The 22,951-nt window shown below is 41.2% G+C and overlaps 1 protein-coding gene across 1 annotated transcript in view; it reads right to left on the reverse strand.

The window, feature by feature from the left end:
* The window catches only part of Raph1 (Ras association (RalGDS/AF-6) and pleckstrin homology domains 1), an 85,249-nt gene extending 65,411 nt beyond the window's left edge, over nucleotides 1-19,838 (reverse strand). Inside the window, 1 exon segment of the mRNA XM_042667035.1 lies at nucleotides 19,639-19,838. The gene's annotated coding sequence lies outside the window, so the exon portion shown is untranslated.
* Nucleotides 19,839-22,951: the final 3,113 nt, after the last annotated feature.

The raw sequence follows: 22,951 nt of genomic DNA on the forward strand, positions 1-22,951 counted from the left end.
GGCAGGGATATGAAGAGGAACCTTACTGTGCTGCTGGTGGGAATGTACACTAATACAACCACTCTAGAAAGCAGTCTGGAGGTTCCTCAGAAAACTAAATATATACCTTCCCTACAACCCAGCCATACCACTCCTAGGCATCTACCCTGACCAACAGGAACCAGGATACAACAACACATGCACCTATATGTTCATTGCTGCATTGCACACAATAACCAAGATATAGAAAAAACCCAGATGTCCCACTACAGATGAATGGATCAAAAAATTGTGGTATCTATATACAATGGAATATTACACAGCCATTAGAAAGGACAAAATAATGGCATTCACAGGGAAATGGATGGAACTAGAATAAATCATGTTGAGTGAGGTAAGGCAAGATCAAAGATACAAGTGGCACATGATCTCCCTGATATGCGGATGTTGAATTCAAAATGCAAGGAGAGCAGGTGCTGGTGGCTCACACCTGTAATCCTAGCTACTCAGGAGGCTGAGAACTAAGGATCACATTTCAAAGCCAGCCTGGGCAGGAAAGTCTGTGAGACTCTTATCTCCAATTAACCACCAGAAAACTGGAAGTGGTACGGTGGCTCAAGTGGTAGAGCGCTAGCCTTGAGCTGAAGAGCCTCAGGGACAGCGCCCAGGCCCAGAGTTCAAGCCCCATGACTGACACCTCCCCCCAAAAAAAGCAAGGATATGACACAGTAAACACTCAAAAAACAAAGGACCTCTTTTTAATTTATCATATTTCTAGATGAGTCCATATGCTTGATCTCATATATGGTATATACATGTGTACATCTGAGGGAAACTAGGAGGAGAACACAAAATCAGAGGGAAACAGGGGAAAACATACAACAGAGGGGCCCATCAGCTGCACTGGACATTGACAAAAACAAACTAAGCAACTCAAGGAAGGTGATGGGAGGAGGGAATGAGAGGGATAGAGGGAAAAGCTTACACTAAACAAAAGAAAAGAAATGTACATATCGCTCAGATTTGGAAAAAATACCTGTAGTGTCAAAGTTTGTAGAGTCCATAAGCTTTATAGACCATGATAATGACAATGTGCCTCGTGAAGGTTAAAATATGTTTGTGACTTTAGCTAAGTATCACTATCCCACAATACTGTGAAATTTATATAATTACTAATTTCAATAATTTTTTTTTAAAAAAACCCTCATATCTCTTTCCCACTCTCATACTGGGAGTATGAACACAGGGGACCTCCTGCTGGGTAAAATACTCTACTTCTTTAGTCATAACTCCAGGTCTCCACATCATTATATCTTCTGTTCTACAGTACAAATTGGAATTTTAAAATGTTTGAAACTGCTTATAATCAAGTAAAATAAAAGCTTCAAGACAGTACTATGGTATTTGTTCAGAGCTTCTGCATTCCTGATCCCTCCTCAACTCTGAACCCTGTGTGCATACGCATATACACACTTTGGGAAGTGTGGTACTCTTCTTTGAAAATGAATAAGGTAGTTGTACCATTTCCAGTTTACTATGAAGAAATTCAAGCTCAAAGAGACTCTCAGAAAGAGAAAAGATTAGAAACATCTTATAAGATACTTACTCTTGCCATTATTAACCTTTCAATAAAATTTCAGCAGAAACTGAAATAAAAATCTCTAACTTCAGGAATCTTTCTAGAACATTAAAAACAAAACAGGGGCTGGGAAGGTGGCTCAGTGGTAGAGCGCTTGCCTTGCATGCAAGAGGCCCTGGGTTCGATTCCTCAGCACCACATAAGCAAAAAGAAAAACAAGCCGGAAGTGGCGCTGTGGCTCAAGTGGTAGAGCGCTAGCCTTGAGCTGAAGAGCTGAGGGACAGCGCCCAGGCCCAGAGTTCAGGCCCCATAACCGGACCCCCCCCCAAAAAAAAACCAAAAAAAAAACAAAGCAATAATGCTCAACCCTTGTAAGTTCTGGGAGATACTATATTGTGTATCAGTGATTGTTACACTTTCAAATTCGGTAGAACAATGATGAGACAGTGTCAGGGTTGGTGCCCTGCTTTTGATTGGTCTCATATCCAGAATACACATACATACACAGACACACACACATGTGCACGCACCCATGTGCACACACATTCTGTTTCTAACAGAACATTCCACAGATGGCTAGAGGCATACATAGTTAAACTAGTGTTTATTATACCACTATTTCATATGCATTCCGAGATGAGAAAAATAAATTTTGTTAGAAACTCCTTAAACACTGAGGAGTTTCTGTGAATGTGCCTACAGAGAAATGAAGATAATAATTCCATCCACCTTCTCTTCAGAAATCATGAGGAAAGAAGGAAATATTTAGTGCTGAGAACCACGTTAAAATTCTGTAACATTCTGTAAAATGATCATTGAAAAAAAAAAGTGAAGAAAAAACTGCACTGGTGGTTCATACCTCTAAAATTGCCTCTCAGGAGGCTGAGATATGAGGTTCAAAGTTAGAAGCCGAATCAGACAGACAATCCAAGAGACTTCTATCTCCAAATAACCAACAAAAATCTAGAACTGGAGGCATGGCTCAAGTGGTAGAGCCATGAGCAAAAATCCAAATGAGAATGTAAAGTTCTGAGTTCAAGTCCTTTTCCACACACACACACACACACACACACACACACACACACACACACACACACACACGGACGCACCCACGCACGCACGCATGAAAGAAAGTCTTTCTCAGGCAAATAACAGAGAATTCACTGCCAGTAGACATTCCTTTGAGAAATATTTAAAAAAGGAGTACAATATAGGAAGTCATTGAACAAGTAAAGGTATGAATAAAACCTTTTTCTTTTTCTTTCTTTTTTCACTGTGTACTTTGTTTTCTGAGATGGTCTTGATACTGTAGTTGACCCTGGCCTCAAACCAGCCACCTGCTTCAGTCTCTGGAGTGCTAAGATGACAAGCACATGTCACTATGCTGCGCATCTGTTTTTCTTATTCTTAACTGATCTAAAAGATTAACAACTTGTTCAAAATGGTAACAGCAACAACATACTTATCTATTATATTCTGACAAATACATTATGTATTTGCTGTGATTATTTATATGTAAGTGAAATAAATGACAGAAATGATACAGGGACAGGAAGAAGAGTTAGAATTGCTTGTTATTACGAAGTTCACACCTTATACCTCGAAGTGTTATTTTAAAATGGACTTTAATTAATTATAAACGTATATTGCAGACCCTACAGGCCCAATTTAAAAAAAGTAGAAAAGGAAACAATGGTATACTTGAGATAAAATGTTCATAAAAATGCTAAATCGAAATCAAGACAATGAAAAAATGAAAACTGGAACCAGGGGAACAAACATCAAACTGACAATATGGTATATACTAATCCAATCATATTAATAGTCACTCTGAAGCTCAATGGTCTAAATGCAACTTTTAAAAGATAAGTGTTGTCAGAGTAATCAAAACAAAGTTAGGGGATGTAGCCCAATGGTAGAGCACATACCTTGCATGAGAAATGCCTCTACACTACAAAAAGAAAACAACAAAACATCTATGAAGAAACACATATTAAACCTGGAGCTGGTGGGTCATGCCTGTAATCCTAGCTCCTCAAGAAACTTAAATCTTACATCTGGTGGCTCACAGTTTAAGGCTAGTCCAAGTAGATAAGTTTGCTAGACTCGATTTCCAAAAGTAATCAGCAAAAAGCAAAGATGAAGACATGGTCCAAGTGGTAGGATGCCAGCCTAGAAAGTGGTTCAAACCCTAGCACCAAGAAATTAAAAAAAGAATATAGAGTGAAAAAAATAAGATGCTTTTATTTGGAGATGACATAATTGTTTATTTAGAAATCCAAAAGAATAAACAATTATAACAAGGTTTTAGGAGTCAAGATTAACATGTAATTAATGAAAAAGTAGAATGTGAATCATGAAACATAGTATCATTTACCCCAAAATGAATCAAAGACTTACATATAAATCTAACAAGCCCTAAAATAAAAAAAACAAAACAAAACTGCAAAACTGATGAACAAAATCAAAGAACTGGAGGGTTCTTTCATGTCTGTGAATAGGAAGACTCAATACTGTCAAGATGTCAGTTCTTTTCAACTTCATTTACAGAGACAATATAATCCAATTAAAATCTCAGCGTTTTATATATATATATATATATATATATATATATATATATATATATATGTCAACAAAGTAAATCTAAACTTTAGATTGACTAGCAAAAGACTAATAACTAACACAAAAACACAAATCCAAGAAAAGTAAAAGCTGGAGCACTCATTTTACCCAACTTCAAGACTTATTATAAAGTACAATGTTACAGTAATCAAGATATTGGCAAAAGATTGGACAATGCAATCAATGGAACAGAATAGACCTCTAAAGTAGATCCACATAAATATAATCAACTGATCTTAATGAGGACTAAACAACTCCTAAAAGAAGAAACAATAATACAATGGAACATAGATAGCCTTTTACTATTTTCTCAGAACCAATAGTCATCCACATTCAAAAGAAAGAAAAGATCTTAGACAACAATATGTAGACAGACAATATGTATTTCACAAAAAAATAAACTCAAAATACACCATAAACCCAAATGTAAAATGAAAATCATAAAACACCTGCAAAGTAACATGGAGAAAACCTAGAGGACATTGGGTTTGGTGATGACATTTCAAATACAAGAAAGATATGATCCATAAAATAAATAATTACTTCACTAAAATTTACAACTTCTACTCCATGAAAGAGTACCAAAAGAATAAGCCAGACTGGGAGAAGAAAGAAATTTGCAGGTCATATCTTTTCTTGTTGTTTAGGTCTAAGACCAGGACTCGAACTCAGTACCTGGTGCCTTTTCCTGATTAGTTAGGGCTCTATCAACTGAGCCATGTCTGGAACCCAAGCAGAAGACATATCCATAGAAGAGGATATACAAAATAATACAACTCTTAAAACAACACCAGGAAGACAAACTATAAAAAAATGATTCAAAGACCTTAACCAACACCTAAGATTAAATATGATATATAGACGATAAATAAGTCTATGACCGGGGCTGGGAAGGTGGCTCAGTGGAAGAGTACTTGCCTTGCATGCATGAGGCCCTCAGTTCGATTCCTCAACACCACATAAGCAGAAAAAGCTGGAAGTGGGACTGAAGCTCAAGTGGTAGAGTGCTAGTCTACAGCTGAAGAGCTTGAGAGACAGCACCCAGGCCCAGAGTTCAGGCCCCACGACCGACAAAAAAAACCGACAAACAACAATAACAAATAAGTCTATGACCATCTGTCATCAGAGAAATGCAAAATAAAACAAGATATTAATTCAAAATACTCATACCACCAAATGCTGAGGAGAATGTGGCACAAGCAAAATTGTCCTTTATTTATAGTGGTAATGGAAAATGATATAGCCACTTCCAAAACAGTTAGACAGGGTCTTATAAAACTAAACATACTTTTACTAAACAATTCAGCAGTGGCATTCCTTGTTACTTATGCAAATGAGATGAATGTATATCCACACAATAACTTGCATACAGGCATTAATAGTGCTTTTCATAATCACCAGAACTTGGAAGTACAACTAGGATGTTATTCAGTAGGTTAATGGATAAACTATGATACATGAAAACATTACAATATATTCAGAACTAAAAACAAATGAGCAGGAGCCTGAGAGGGGAAGGTAAAAAACAAAAACAAAACAAAACAACGAATGAGCTATCAAGTCATTGAAAGACATGGAGGAACCTTAAATGCATATTACTACGTGAAAGAAGAAAAGGGTACTACTATATGGTTCTAGTTATATGCCATTCTGGAAGAAGAAAAACTATGCTTCCAGGATTTAGAGGATGAATAATGTGAGGAGCAGAGGACTTTAAGTAAAAATACTATATATGATATTGTAATAAGGGCTACACAGCACTATACATTTGTCTAGACCACATTAAAAATGCACAGCATCAACAGTCTGGTTTAATGTAACTGGCTGCGGGCAATTACAAGGTCTCAATGTGGTTCACTATTCAATCAGAGATAATGCTCTGAAACAGATAGAAGAATAGGGGAAACCACGTGGAGGTGATGCATTATGTGGAGTAAGGAAGATGGAAGACATCTATCTAGCTTCCTCTTAGTCTTCTATGCATCAAAATTGTCCTTCACAAAAGTCAATTTTTAAAACACTGGTGGCTCACACCTCTAATTCTCATTATTCAAGAAGCTGAGACCCAGAAGATTTTGGTTCCAAACTGACCAGGTAGGAAATCTACAAGACTCTTATCTCCAAAATAACTAGCAAAAAACTAGTTATGAGGTGTAGCTCAAGTAGCAAAATGCCTCAAGTAACCCGAAAGAGCTCAAGTGTTTAAGCTCAAACCCAGGTACCAGAAAAAATGAAAGGAGAGGAAGAAAGGGGAAAGGAAGGTAAGGTTAGAGAAGGGAAAAACTACGCAAGCTGGGCACTGATGGCTACTCAGGAGGCTGAGATCTGAGGTCGCCATTCAAAGCCAGGCAAGGCAGCAAACTCTTATCTCCACTAAACTACCAAGAAAGGCTGGAAGTGGCACTGTGGCTCAAGTAATAAAGCACTAGCCTTGAGCGAAATGAAGCTCAGAGATAGTGCCCAGGCCCTGAGTTCAAGTCCCAGGAAAAAAAGAAAAATGAATTCACTTACATGCTGCAATGTTTTCCAATGTGAAATATTCTTCATTATATATACAAGGAAGAAAGATAGTTGTACTTTTTTTTTAAGTTATGTAAGTATGATCCACCCACCCAGTGGCTCACACCTGTAATCCTACCTACTCATGAGACTAAGATCTGAGGATCAATGTTGGAAGCCATCCTGGGCAGGAAAGTCTGAGACACCAAAACGCAGGAAGTGGAGCTGTGACCCAAGAGGCAGAGTGCTAGCCTTGAATAAAGAAGTCCAGAAACAGCTCGGAGACCCTGAGCTCCAGAACTGACACCAAAAAACAACAACAAAAAAAATTCATTCAACATTCTCAGAAAATTTCCACTCATTAGATAGTTGAAGTTTAAAAAAAGAAACAACAACACAAGTAAAATAATTTTTAATTCAAACATAAAATATCTAACTATGATTGATACTATGTTTTTTTACTTGACTACCACGAACGAAATAGGCTCCTCCTTGGGCTGGGAAGGTGGCTCAGTGGTAGAATGCTTGCCTTGCATGCCTGAGGCCCTGGGTTCGATTCCTCAGCACCACATAAGCAAAAAGAAAAAAGCCGGAAGTGGCGCTGTGGCTCAAGTGGTAGAGCGCTAGCCTTGAGCTGAAGAGCTGAGGGACAGCGCCCAGGCCCAGAGTTTAGGCCCCACGACTGGACCCCCCCCTCCAAAAAAAAAAGAAATATGCTCCTCCTAAAAAAGCTCACAGGAAGTAAAAAGCAGTCATAGGTTCTGTTAGCCAAATAATTATCTCCATTATCTGCACAGATGTCACAAAATAGGAGTTAATCCATTTTAGGCATTTCTCCAATATCAAACAGTCTTGCAATAAGAACAGCTAACATGTCTTTAGAGTAAACACTTTTTACCACTCTGTATAAACAAAAATAATGCTTTTTATTCAAAACTTTTTTGAAAGCTTCAACTTGTGATTGAAACCATTTCTTAATAAACTTCTGCAATAATACATATTTTCCAAGGATTAAAAAATACTATAGAAATCCTATATTCTCCTAAATATTCCTTCAGAAATATATTAAAGAATGTTAGTTTAAGAAAATATAAAAGTCAGGGTGCTGATGGCTACTTAGGAGGCTGAGATCTGAGGAACAAGGTTCAAGGCCATTCCAGACAGGAAAGTCTGTATGACTCTTAGCTCCAATCAACCACTAGAAAACTGGAAATGGCAGTGTGGCTCAAAGTGGTAGAGAGCTAGCGTGGGGCAAAAGAGCTCAGGGACAATGTTCAGGCCTTGAGTTCAAGACCCATGACAGACAAAAAAAATAAATAAATAAGAATACCCATTTCATCTTTATCAAGTTGGCAAAAACAAGTGTGATAAAACTAGGAGGATGTAGGGCAATGGGAACTTTTTGATAGAAAGATATATTCCTTTATCATTTTGGAGAGCCATTTGAAGATTATGTGCCTTATGAACCAAAATATTACATTTTTTCCCACAAATATTACTTTCCAACTAGTAAGAGAATCAGGATATCTTTGTTCCAGAGAAGACACATTCTCAATGGTAAATTATTTCCTAAATAGAAAATTTTTTTTATGAAAAATATAAGCTTTCTTGAAGCGCTTACTTTGGCCTGAATAAAATAACTGGGAGAGAAGATTATGTTTAATTTCAAAAGCAACTGGTTCAGCAAAAGAGAAGTTGATGAAAGTAAGGAGCCAAAGGATATATATTACTGATGTGATTGAACATTGACCTTCGTATTCTGTAACATCATGTTTACTGATTGTCTCATAGCAATGTATTTTAAAAGTCATCATGCAGGCATCAGTGGCTCACAACTATAATCCCTAGCTACTTAGGAAGCTGAGATTTGAGGACTGGAGTTCAAAGCAAGCCCAGGCAGACAAATTTGAAAAGACTCTAATCTCAAATTAACTAACAAAAAGCTGGAAATGGAAGCGTAGCTCAAGTGGTAGATCATTAGGCATAAGCAAAATAACTGAATGAGAATGTGAGTCCCTGAGTTCAAGCCCTGGCACCAAAAACAAAGTTATCCAATTTAAAGATAATTTAAGCAATTATCTCACACAAATAAGAGTTAAATTTCCTGACTTTCAGTGATGATCGTAAGTAGCTGTGGTGATAAGGATACTTAGTGTTTTCAGAACCATGATTAAACTACCTTTCCCTTAATGGCAAATGAAATGCTAAAACCTAGTAAATTAAGAAAATCACCATCCAGAAAGATGGAGGAACACTGAACACTCTCACTCTAAAACAGAGAAGCAACTTCTTACTTTTCCTTTGTATTCTTCAAATGGATGTTTAGGGGAGTTACAATTCAACATGTGCACTTACGTGTACAGAGTATCTTGATCAGCTACCACCTTCCATCCCTTTCCCCCTCCCACCTGTTACTTCCCCCACCAGTCATATCAAGTCTCCTACTTCCTTTCATATGTGTATACATTGTGTATTATGACTGCATTTGTACATTCCTTTCTCCATTTTCTACCCCTTCCCTTTAGCAGTCCCCTATTATTTTAGTTTCTTGACATTTATTTTGTTAAACTGTTAATTGTTCAAAGGTATACACCACAGAATTTCACTCCTACACACACCATCCACTAATCAGCTTAACTGTGTACATATGCACAGGGCCATGTATGTACTTAATGAAAGATATGACAGGCCTAAGACCCTCATGAACGCTTTTTCTTTCTGGACTTGGTTTAATATACTTAGTAGTTTTTTTTTCTTCCAGATCCATCAATTTCCATGCAAATGACATTTCATTCTTCCCAATGGATGACTAACAGTTCAATATATGTGTATATATACTACATTTTCTTGGTCCATTCGTTGGTTGTTTGGCAACTAGATTGCCTCTTAAGTTTGGTTAGCGTGAACAGTGATGCAATGAACACAGGTTCCTTTATTGTATCTTGTCTTGTAAACTTCTAAATAAATGCCCAAAGGCAGTTGATATCAAGGATCACAAGCTAGTTCTATTTTTAGTTTTCTGAGGAATCTCCATACTGACTTCCACAGTGGTTGTACAAATTTACATTCCCACCAACAGCGTTTTAGGGTCTTTTCTTCCCTGTATCTTCACCGGCATCTGATGTTGCTTTTATTTATTTTTTGTAGGTCATGGGGCTTGAACTCAGGGTCTGGGTGCTGTCCCTGAGCTTTTTCACTCGAAACTAGAACTCCTCCACTTTGAGCCACAGCCCACTTGCGATAGTCTGCTGGTTAACTGGAGATGGGAGCCTCATGGACTTTCCTGTCTGGGCTGGCTTCAAACCTTGATCCTCAGATCTCAGCCTCCTGAGGAATTAGGATTACATGTGTGAGCCACTGGTGCAATGCTGTTGCTGATATGCTTAATGACAGTCACTCAGATGGGAGATGAAATCTCAATGTTGTTTTGATTTGCATTTGCTTTATGGCCATGGATGCTGAGAATTTCTTCTTGTAATTACTGGCCATTTGTACTTCCTCTTTTAAGATGTGTCTATTTAGCTCCTATGCCCATATATTAACTGCCCATTCTTTGCTGAGGATGGGAAGGGGAGGGGGGTTAGTTTTTTAAGTGCCTCGTATATCTGGTTACTAGACCCTTGTCAGGTGTATAGTTGGCCAAGATCTCAGAGAAATGATTTCTAACTTAAAAATACCTTCCAAAGCTAGGTGGCAGTAGCTCACACTTGTAATCCTAACTATTCAGGAGGTTGATATCTGAGGATTGTGGTTTGAAGCCAGCCTAGGAAGGAAAGGTCCGTGAGACTCTAATTTCCAATTAACAAGTAAAAAGCCAGAAGTGGAGCTGAAGCTCAATTGGTAGAGTGCTAGCCTTGAGCAAAGCAGCTCAGGGACAGTGCCCAGGCCCTGAGTTCAAGCACACGCTCCCGCACGTACACACACACACACACACACACACACACACACACACACACACGCACCCTTCCAAATGTAAATTTCAATACATTTTGAACTCAATTACTAAAAAACAAGATAAAGATAAATCCTCACATTCGATTGAAATTACTGCTAAACACATAGGAAAACTAAAACTACTAGCCAAATCTGCATTAACTGATGGACAGAAATCTAATAATGAGCATCTCTGTTTAGAAAGTACAGCTTTCAGGGCTGGGAATGTGGCCTACTAGTAGAGTGCTTGCCTAGCATGCATGAAGCCCTGGGTTCAATTCCTCAGTACCAGATAAACAGATAAAGCTGGAAGTGGCACTGTGGCTCAAGTGGTAGAGTGTTATCCTTGAGCAAATGAAGCGCAGAGACGGTGCCCAGGCTCTGAGTTCAAGCCCTAGGACTGGCCCCCCAAAAAAAAAAAAGAAAAGAAAAAGGAGAAAAAAAAAAAAAGCAAGTACAGCTTTCTAAACAAAGAGGTAAGAGAGGGCAAGTCCCTACATGAACTGCCTTACAGCTTCTGGATAAGTATTAAAAATAAATATTAATGGCTGGGAAGGTGGCTCAGTGGTAGAGTGCTTGCCTTGCATGCATGAGGCCCTGGGTTCGATTCCTCAGCACTGCATAAGCAGAAAAGGCTGCAAGTGGTGCTGTGGCTCAAGTGGTAGAGCACTAGCCTTGAGCTGAAGAGCTCAGGGACAGAGCCTAGGCCCAGAGTTCAGACCCCACGACCTACAGCAAAAAAACCAAAAAACAAAAAAACAATTAATAATATTAAGCCAGGCACAGTGGCTCATATCTATAATCCTAGCTATTCTGGAGGTGGAGAATCACGATCAGTCCAGGCAAAAAGTTCATGACAGCACCATCTCAACCTTTAAAGCTGAATATGGTAGTTCATACCTGCCATTCCACCTACTGGAGAAGTATAAGTAGGAAGATGGGTGTCCAGACCAGTCTGTGTAAAAAGTTAGATATTATCTGAAAATTAAGCAAAGGAAAACAAGAACAGGCAGTAGAGCAACTGCTTAGCAAATGGGAAGCCAATGAGTTTAAACTCTAATACTGTATCCCCCCTCCCCAAAAAAAAGGACCAGAGATACATAGATTTAAGATACAAACCCTTGGAATGTATACATTACCAAGTACTAAAACCAAAAATTTTCAAACCAAATGCATCATGTTCATCGCCTCTGTTTTAAGATAGCCATGTTTATTTTTTTTTAAAAAAAACTTGGACAAACAAAAATGTTTTTTTCAATCAGTGCTAAATCATTGCTTACACTTGTGAAGTATACAACTCACAGAAAGAGAGGAATCAATGATTTCATTCACCAGTATCAATGTTGTTACAATGAAGTCAAATAAGCCAAGAAATAATAGAAATAATTATCCTTTATAAATACAAGTAAATTTTTATGAATTTTCCCAGTTATATAAGGTGTGTGGCTGTCCAAACCTATAATCCCAGTGCTCTGATGGTTGAAGCAGGACTATCTCGAGGCCAGCCTGGGTTACCTAGATGGTCTCAAAATAAAACTATCAACTACATATAGTCTGCATATAAATCAATAGTAGCATGCCTGTTAAGTTTGTATGAAGCCCTGGGTTTCAATTCCCAACATCAAAAACAAGTATTTTTTAAATCCTCAAATAAAGTTTTCATTAAAACATTATCACTGTTTCTATTATGTTATTACTTAAAGGATTGTGGTACCTCTCAGGTAAAAGTAGGTCCAATACTACAAAACACAGAATATGACACAGTTCATAATTATCTACAACATAAAGCCTACAGGAATGGTTTTGTTTAGAGTGTCAACAGCTTCACAAAGCAATGGAGATAAGTCTCAAAAGATGAATGAGTTTGACCAAAAAATATTAGGGAGAACAAATCATGCTTAGGAATTGTGCACAGAGGGTGCATAATTTGGAGGACATAAAGAACACGTCGTACTTTCATGGTACACTTTTAGTTATTTTGCTATACTGACTTAACTAATACTTTTCCTTCACATCTCAAACTTACTCAAATCTTCCTAAAAAGTTAAAGTATTCATTTTTTCATAGTTATAAAACATTTTCACTGATATCAATTATTTCCCAGGGCTTAAATTTTGCTTAAATTTTAAGTATTATATGTTTTGACATCAATCATGGGTTTCACTAACCTTATTTTCCCCTTCGTTTAATGAATTGTCTCCCACTTCCAACCCTAACCTCCTAATCTCTTCACTCATTTTCAACTCATTGTTCCTTCTGCTTCTTTGTGGATTCAGCTTCTTCAATTACATTCTCGGTTGATTCTTTGTACCTTACACTTAAAGTGGCATCTTCTCTATTTAAAGAGAGAACATCTAGCACTTTAATATGTCTTTCGTGCCTAGCTCTGCCTTAACAGAGAAACAGTGTATTTTATTTACTTATTTATTCATTTATTTATTTTCTGTGCTGGTCCTAGGGTTTGAACTCAGGACCTGGGTGTTGTCTCTGAGATTCTTTTTTTTTTTTTTTTTTGGGTCCGGTCATGGGGCCTGAACTCTGGGCCTGGGCACTGTCCCTCAGCTCTTTAGCTCAAGGCTAGCGCTCTACCACTTGAGCCACAGTGCCACATCCAGCTTTTTTCTTTTTGCTTATGTGGTGCTGAGGAACTGAACCCAGGGCCTCTGGCAGGCAAGGCATGCGCTCTACCACTGAGCCACCTTCCTAGCCCGTCTCTGAGATTCTTTTTCTCAAGGCTAGTCCTCAACCACTTGAACCACAGATCCACTTCTTGCTTTTTTTTTTTTTTTTTTTGGGGGGGGGGGAGGGGGTCAGTCCTGAGGCTTGCAACTCAGGGCCTGGGTGCTGTCTCTGAGCTTTTGTGCTTAAGACTAGTACTCTATCACTTTGAGCGATAACACGACTTCTGGTTTTCTGGTCGCTTATTGGAGACAATAGTCTCAACGACTTTCCTGCCTGGGCTGGCTTCTAACCATGATCCTCAGATCTCAGCTTCCTGGGTAGCTAGGATTATAGGTGTGAGCCACCAGCACCTGGCCAGTATGCATTTTACTAACAGCATAAATATGTACTTTAATAGCAGTTGGACCATGAATGATGCTTTGGGAGATCATATAAAGTGAGAAGACTTGCAGTATTTCACAACAAAACTTTTCCAGATGAAATCTAACACTGTGTTTGGTTTTCAACTATATTTATTATAAACTCAAAGAGAAATTGTGAATTAGAAATGTTATAGCCTTATGACCACCTAAATAATATTTACTTTTGGAATATTTTGTTTTGATTTTACTGAGATAAATAGTTGGAGGTAGAAATAATTAGGTTTGTTTAGGAAACATCTTTTCATTTCATTTCAATTCAGATAGTGTCTTATTGTATAGCACAGGCTGGCCTTAGACTCAAGATCCTCCAAAAGTGCTGGAATTATATGTGTGCACCACCCTGCCTAGCTTAGTAGCAGCATTTAATGGTTCATTCTGCAGTCTTATGATACTCAAGTACATAGATCCAAAAGTTAAAAAAAAAAATCTTTCTTTCCAAATTGACTTGCTAATAATATTTAACAACTCTCACAGGGCAAATAAGAAAAACCCAAAACATACAAGCTATAATACGATTTCACAACCTGTTAAGATACTCATTGTTACTAAACTGTAGTTGTAGTACACTTACAAAGAACTGTGTACAAATCCTGCCTATTTAACTTAGCATAGTGCATATCCTACAGATCTATATTGAGACAGTTCTGTATGAACAAACATACATAATAACTGATTTTTTATATAACCTACCTCAATCATAGGTTTCCTTATCAATAACCCATATAAAATTCCCAAGTAGATACAGAGAAGTAACAAAGGCTTTATTCTAAGGAATGTTTCTGCATAATTATATATAGCCATGTAATACCAAGGCCTTCACTGCTAAAAATGTAAATATAGGCATATACACACAAACATAGATACATATATACATATATATATATATATATATATATATGTTAGTATATGAAGATCCTAAGACCATTCAATAGGAAAAGGTTGGTTCTTTCTACAACTGATGCTATGGATACTGAATATCCACATGCAAGAGAATGAAGTTAAAGTCTTACTTAACATATAAAAATTAACTAAAACATGAATCAAAGACCTAAATGTAAAGACTAAAACTATAAAACTTCCACAATAAAAGAAAAACTTCATGCACTGAATTTGGCAATGAATTCTTAGACATGACCCAAAAGCATAGTCAAAAAAGAAAAAGGAAACTAAACTTCATTAAAATTAAAACCTTTGCATGTTAAAGGATTCTATCTACAGCAGTGAAAAGGCAGTCCACAAAATGGGTGAGCGTATTTGCACATCATATATTTGATAAGTGACTAATATTCCAAGTAGAAATTCAACTAAATAAAACAATTTAAAATGGGTGACAGACTTGAAAAAAATTGTCTCCAGAGATTTCTCCAAGTATATACCAATGACCAAGAAGCACTTGAAAAGATTCTCATATCACTAATTATTATGAAAATCAAAATCATGATGAGATACCATTTTATACCCATGAGGATAGCTAATGTTAAATATGTAATACTAATGTAATATGTAATATGTAATGTGAATATATTATATATATTACACAATGTATTAGTTGATACTTATATAGTATATCTATTTATATAGTACATCTGCAGATATAACTTGGTGGTATATAGACCTTGTCTGCATGTGCAAGGTACTGTATTCCATCCCCAGTATGAGTGGGTAGGAGAGAGGGCAGAAAACAACTACTGACAAAGAAATGGGGAAATTAAGCCTTGCTCATTGTTAATGGGAATGTAAAATGGTACCACTATTGTGGAAAACAATATTGCAGCTTCTCAAAAAAATTAAAGAATTGCCATATAATGTAGTTTTATATCAAGGTTAATAACCAAAAGAACACTGAAGAAAAAAAAAAAAGAACACTGGAGATATGTATCTACAAGCTGCAGTCACAACTGACAAAAAAAGAAACAACTTAAATATCCATATATGTGGTATAATCATATTATTTGCCCTTAAAAATGCATGCTATAACATAGATTACTCTTGAAGACATTATACTATAAATCAGACATAAAAGAACAAATGTTAAGATTCTATTTATAGGAAGAACCCAGAGAGTAGTAATATTTAGAGGTAGAAATAGTTGTTACCAGGGTAGTAGGGTGGGTAGTCAGTTATTGTTTATTGGGCAGAATTTCAGTGGAGATACCAGTTTCTCAAAGTATGAGTATACTTAATGTCACTGAAAAAAAATTACCCCCTAATAATGGTTAAAAATGATTAATTTTATGTTATATATATTTTCTTTTTTAAAGTAAGTTGTTTACTAAGGTGGCAGCATAGGAGGGTGGTTAAGAAAATAAGCTTGGGCTAGGAAGGTGGCTCAGTGGTAGCGCGCTTGCCTTGCATGCACGAGGCCCTGGGTTCGATTCCTCAGCACCACATAAGTAAAAAGAAAAAGCCGGGGCTGGGAAGGTGGCTCAGTGGTAGAGCGCTTGCCTTGCAGGCCTGAGGCCCTGGGTTCGATTCCCCAGCACCACATAAGCAAAAAGAAAAAAAGCCGGAAGTGGCGCTGTGGCTCAAGTGGTAGAGCACTAGCCTTGAGCTGAAGAGCTGAGGGACAGCGCCCAGGCCCAGAGTTCAGGCCCCATGACCGGACCCAAAAAAAAAAAAAAGAAAAAGAAAAAGCCGGAAGTAGTGCTGTGGCTCAAGCGGTAGAGTGCTAGCCTTGAGCTGAAGAGCTGAAGGACAGCGCCCAGGCCCAGAGTTCAGGCCCCACGACTAGACCAAAAAAAAAAAAGAAAGAAAGCTTAAGGGCTAGAAGTTTAAGTTGTACCTAGTATGCAGGAGGTTACTAGGCTCAATCCCAAGTATTGCAAGGAAAAACAAAAACAAAATCTCACACACATACACACACACAAGCTTAAGAATTGAACTTCCTTGAGGAGTGCAAGTGGCCCACACCTATAATACTAGCTACTCAGGAGGCTGAGATCTGAGGGTCAAGATTTGAATGCTAACTGGGCAAAGAAATATGAGACTCTTATCTCCGATTAACCAGCCAAGTCAGAAGTGGAAGTGTGGCTCAAATGGAAGAGCCCCAACTTTGAGTGGAAAAGCCATTTGAGAACATAAGGTTCTAAATTCAAGCTCCAATACCCACATCAAAGAAGAAGAAAGGATTAGGCTTCCTGGTTTTAAAACACTTCAGCTCTATATGCAGTCTGGGGACAAACTCTATATGCACTCTGCCTGTGTGTGTGTGTGTGTGTGTGTGTGTGTGTGTGTGTGTGTGTGTGGTTTTGGAAACAAGGATTCAATGGGTAGCCCAAGTATGCACTCTGCCTGCATATATGTGTGTGTGTGTGTGTGTGTGTGTGTGTGTGTGTGTGTGTGTGTGTGTGTGTGTGTGTGTGTGTGTGTGTGTGTGTGTGTGTGTGTGTGTGTGTGTGTGTGTGTGTGTGTGTGTGTGGTTTTGGAAACAAGGATTCAATGGGTAGCCCAAGTATGCACTCTGCCTGCGTGTGTGTGTGTGTGTGTGTGTGTGTGTGTGTGTGTGTGTGTGGTTTTGGAAACAAGGATTCAATGGGTAGCCCAAGCTGGGCCCTCTAGCTTCAGTCTCTTGTGTCTTGGGACTTCTGGTATGCACCATTATGCCAGGCTTAAAAACGTTTAAAATTAGGTTTCCTGTGGTGCTAGGTACAGAATCCAGGCCTTTGGAAATGTTAGACAAGAACTCTATTACTGAGCTATGACCCCTTTCACAAACCTCAGGACATACTTCTGTAGAACTTCTGAAGTTATGCCTCAAAATTTTTACTTTCTCCTTTTTGGAGATGTGTTCTCAATAAGCCCAGACTGGCCTCAAATTCAGGATTCTTCTACCTCATCCTCCAAGTCCTGAGATTACAGGGCAATTATCCTCAAGGACAAAATTATCCTCAGAAAACAAAGAATTAGGAATTATGAAAACATACTCAAAAAGGTGCCACTTTCAGTTCAGTTATCTTATTAAATTCTTACCAAAACTTGGGTCTCAAGATGTTGCTACTGCCTCTACCAAACAGAGCTAACACTGATCACAAGGAAACATCTACAAATGCTTCTTTATGAAAATCAAACACAAGAGAGCAGCAGCCCAAGCACTACAAAATATCTACTGCAAAATATCATATAGTAAGGTCTGCAGGCATTTGGTACTTACTTGAACAGGGCTGTATCTGATTTATGGGAAATTCATGACACAACGTAAAGCAAAATAACAATTTCAAGGTCAAACTCTTGAAAAAAGAGTTTTAAAAAAGCTTTTGGGTGTCTTTTTATTTTGTCCTCTCCCAATTGTCTTTCTTCTGAATTCAGCTCACCAGGACTGAACTGCCTCCAGTGGAACGTCCTCCTCTCCTCACCTCCATCTGTTGAAATCCTACCCATCCTTAAAGCTTCCATTCAGATGCCAAGATTCCATGACTTTCCCTAGCTTCCACTGACCCAAGTCTAGCATTAATCTCTTCTTCGCTGCCTTTATTCTCCACCTCTGCCTCCACACCGCAGAATGGACTGTATTACAATGACTCGTTTCTCACCTGCCCTCTCCCAAAAATTTCCCCGAGAGAGGAGGGAAAAGGGAGGAAGGAAACGAACACTTGTTAGACCTACCATGCCAGGCAAAGTGCTACCAAGTTTGTTACACTGACTCTCATTTAACCTGCTTGACACACATCTGGAGAGGTAAACAGGTGGCGTTATTTCTGTTTACTGACAGGAACTACTGTGCAGAGTTCAACAGCTTGTCCACTCCCAGGTTGCTAGCCAGCCAATTCTACTGCCTCTGGAACGTTCTGTTTCCCCAGCTCCAAAGTGCTCTTTCCAAACACCCCGTGTTGCAGGGTCTGGTTCACTCCGTGTCTCCTGACAGGGTAGATAACCCCCAACTATGTGCTGGATTTAGTCTCTACCCTTTAACAATCCGATCACACCCGACCCCTACCGTTTACCGCACTCACTACCTTTGGTGGTCCTTTCACCTACTTCCTTAAGGCCGTTCTCCACGTGAGACAGGCTGCAGACAACATCCAACCCCTGACTGGGCGGAGGAGTGAAGAGCCTTTCCGTCTCCCTCCCCCCCCACCCCGGCTTCTCCCAACGGCTTTCATACAAAATGTTCGGGCGTGCGGCGCACCCGACCGTTCTCCAAGGCTCTCATTTCACACTGAGTCACGTCTCGGCGCTCACAAAGCTCCCGGGCTCGAGCCGTCCGCCGCCGGCAGCGCGAGGCCGCCCCTGGCTGTCCGAGGCGGGCACCCTTCCTGGAAGGGCGGCAGCCGCACCGCCGCGGGGACACCGCCGCACCACCGCGGGGACACCGCCGCCTCCCTGGCCGCCCCCCCCGCCCCCCCATTGCATGGCAGTTTGGATTTCCGGCGGGAATGCGCACGGAGAGCAGACACGGGGCTAGAACGCTCCCGAGCAATTACTTCGCAGGCTTAATTAGAGGACACAGAAGGCGCCCCGCCTTTCTCAATCTCGGCACTGAACTCGTCTCCGAAGCGTGTTGGGGGCAGGGGGCGCCGAGCCCCAGCACTCCCGCATCCCGTCGCCGGTTCCTGCGGCGAGTGGGGGGGGGCGGTCCCTCCCCCCCACCCCGCCCGCAATCCCGGGCGACCGGCACCGCGCCGGGGAAGGAGAAGCCCGGCCGCACCCTCCCAGGCGGCCGCACACCTCATTGTCTCCCCGGGTGCAGCCCCCGGGGCCGCGGGGCGCAGTTTGAACGCCGCCGAGCCCCACCCACCCACCGGCCACCGCTCGCGCCGCGGGTCCAGCGGGCTGGAGCCGGCCGGCGACCCCGCCCAGGTGGCGGCCGCTCCGACCGCCCGGGGAACGGGGCCGGGAGCCGGGAAAATGGAGGTGGGAGCGCTTCCCGGCTCCGCGCCCGGCTGCCTGCCTCCCCGCACCCCAGTGGCGAGGCAGAGCACTCACCGCGGCCGCCGCTCGGTCTTCCAGCGGCCCCGGCTGGCGTGGCGGCCCCGGGTCCGGCGGCGCCTGGGCTCGCGCTTCTGCAGCCGCCGCCGCCTCCTTTCCAGGCGCGGCGCTCCTTCCCGGGAGACGCCGCGAGCGCCGGCAGCTCCCGCGCCGCGCGCTCCGTGACGGACTGACTGACGGACAGACGGTCGGACAGGCCGAACGGGCGGCGGCGGCGGCGGCGGCGGTGGCAGGGGCGGGGCCGCCGCAGCGCCCCGCGGCGGTGGATCTGAGAGCCACCGCGTCCGGCCCCGGCGCAGGAGGCGGGGCTGAGGGCCGGGCGGCCCGAGGGCGGGCGGGCCGACTCGCGGCCGGCTGCGCGCTCCCCGCCCGCCGCCCGCGGCCCGCGCTCACTTCCGGCGCAGACGGGCGCGCGCGCGCCTCTCGCCCCCGCTCCGCGCGCCCCCGCCCTGCGCGCCCCCTCCCCGCGCGCCCCGGCCTCGCCGACCCCCCCCAACCCCCCGCGAGCGCCGGACCGCACCCAGCCCGCGCCGTCCTCCGGGCCCCGCCTTTCCTCCGCGCGCGTCCCAGTGAACCGCCTCCAGGAACGAATGAATCAGAGAATGAATGAGTGGGGAGGAAAATCCCGGTGCCGCCCCACCTCCGCGGTGGCGGTTCCTGGGCAGCGGGCCCGGCGGCTGCGGGCTGAGGGCTGGGGAGACCGGGCGGTGCGGAGCCGACCTGTGGACGGGGCTGGACCGTCCAGCCTCTGCCTGGGTGCCAGCCCTGCGTGCGCGCCCTCGACACGCCCCTGCTCCTTGAAATCACGGCGCCCTTCCTTAGGAAATCCCATTCTGGCCCCCAGCCCTCGGCGGGTTCACGCCAGGTATTGGGAAGCTTTTGGAAATTAGACATGTCACTTACCTTCCATTACTTTTTAACCCTGAAATCGGTTTATTCTGCGTTCTTCCTGGCTGTCCTCTCCTGTGTGATCGTTGAGGAGCCGAGGGTGGGTCTGTACTGATCACCGAGCTCCGAACGACTCAACATTCATTTTGGTGCTGGTTTGGTTCAGTTTATAGTGTCCTTATTCTGACCTTCACCTAAAGTTGATAGAGATGGGGGGGGGCATGAATTTAAATTATTGTTGGGAGGCTAGAGACAAAGCATTTTTGTTGACAACGTTAAAACAATTGAGGAATTGGAAGTGTGACCTGAAATTGATTGCAATAAACCTTCAGCATTTTTTCCCCATGCCGTCTCATCTGCCGGTTAATAGTTTCTGTATCTTAAATGCTCATAGATCGACTGCACATTTCTGAGATCCTGCCTCCCTTTCTAAGAATGGGAATGCGCATTTCTCTGTCTTGGGAAAATTCTCTGTCCTGGGGCCAAATCCTGGTTTGGTTTAATTGCACCCTTACTTCCTAATATTCCTGAGGACTTTCAAGTGGTTTTGAAATTCAGTTTTTCACAATCTGTTCCAAACTAGTACACAATCTGTTTCAAACTGGTGTTTAGAATTTTAGAGCCATACAATACATGGCAGGCTGTGTTCACACTTGAGATGGCTGTTCTTTGGACGCACAACGGCATTTTTGTATTTTAAGGTTAGTGGTGCTTCAATAATATATCTAATAAAGAAAAATGGTAATGGTGATTGGTTGCCATAGGCTTTCTACCTTTCCTTTACTTCTAATTATAATTATTTCAGTAAGTTATGCTTTCCCCTAAATGAATGTATTACAAAAACCTATTCAGTCTTCTGTCTCTAAGCTGTCCAGTATAGTATAGTACTACTTTGCACAAAAAGTTTATAAATAAATACTTTAAAATTTCTTAACTGATAAATAAGTTCATACAAATGTATCTATAACCACTTCATTTCCTTTGTGACTACTAGGATTAAACACACCTAGATGCCAAACAATATATAACCTCTTGTTACCAAATATTATTATGGGACTGTATTATACCTTGCAAGAAAGATGCTCTTAAAAAGACAACGGAGTGCTTTTAAGATTGCTCTTTGCCATCTCTCTCTTCTTCAAGTGCTAATCTGAGAAAACACTTTTTGCCATTGAGAAAAGCTCTCATCAGTTCTGTTAAACCACGAAACTACTCATTCAGAAAGAGTTTATTGAGCTCCAAATAAGGTCTAAGAATGAAAACAAAGGCAAAAGACATGATGCTTCCTGCCCTCAAAAAACACAGTCTGCCAAATAAAGGAGGTGAGAAAGCCACACTTAGAAAACAAAGGCTATCCCCAGATCTGGAAAGCTTACCCAGTGGGAAGTTAAACTGTGTTTAATGACAAGGAGGAGCTAACCAGACAAAGAAGGAGTGGGCAGTCATTTTGGACAATGGCAACAATATCTGTGCTAGTGTGGAAGTTAACAACAGTATCATGCCTAAGAAACTAAGTAATTCTATTTTGTCTGGTCAGAAAATACAAGGAGCCAGATTATGTGGGAGAAGGACTTTATCAATAAAGGGTCTATGTTCTATACTAAGGAGTTTGAATTTAACAATCTGGGAAAAACAATAGATTGAAGTGGTTCAGCCTCTGGAACAACTGAGTTGGTATTTGGAGACCATGGAGAACAGAATGAAGGAGACAATTAGGGAGTGAAGACATCCCAATGTGCTATAAGTGTAGAGGCAAAGGTAGTGGCATGGGGAAAGGAACTAGATGGGAGACATATTAAGAAGGTAGAAACTACAGAATTTCACATGAGATTGACTCTGAGAGAGTACATGAGGTAGAAGCCTCTAGGATAAAACTCAGAATTCTGGTTTGGGAGACTGAAAGAGGAGTAGAATTCAACGAACTATATATCTATATAAGAAATAACGCCACCAATCCAGGCATCTCAGAGGAGCCTTAGGAGTTCATCCTTTTCCGGAGTGTTCTTTTAGAACTCAGGTTGCACAGAACTTTGGAGTGATTCCAAAAGTAGTAAAAGCTCCTCTGATCAAATTATTGAAAGGGAAAAAGAGCTAGCTTAAAGTTGAATGAGTGTCTCAAATAGAGAAGTTTCCAGTGGATTTAATAATGTACATTGTGAAGTTCTGAGATATTATATAAAACTCTTCCCAAATGTATTCAACTATGAAATATTTTTTCCAGTGAAACAGCTCATAAGACATGTGTTCCACAGAACACACTGAGGGAAATACTAACCTTGCCCAGATTTTTAGTTTACAGTAGAGAAAACTGTAGCCCCAAGTCATGAAGTGATTTGGCTCAAGATAAATATTACTGGCAGGTAATTGGACTAGAATCCATACCTTTTGAACCGTCACATTATCTTTCTACTACACATGGCTT

Source organism: Dipodomys spectabilis, unplaced genomic scaffold, assembly GCF_019054845.1.
Source record: "Dipodomys spectabilis isolate Male_0828 unplaced genomic scaffold, ASM1905484v1 ptg000373l, whole genome shotgun sequence".
NCBI classification, from domain to species: domain Eukaryota; kingdom Metazoa; phylum Chordata; class Mammalia; order Rodentia; family Heteromyidae; genus Dipodomys; species Dipodomys spectabilis.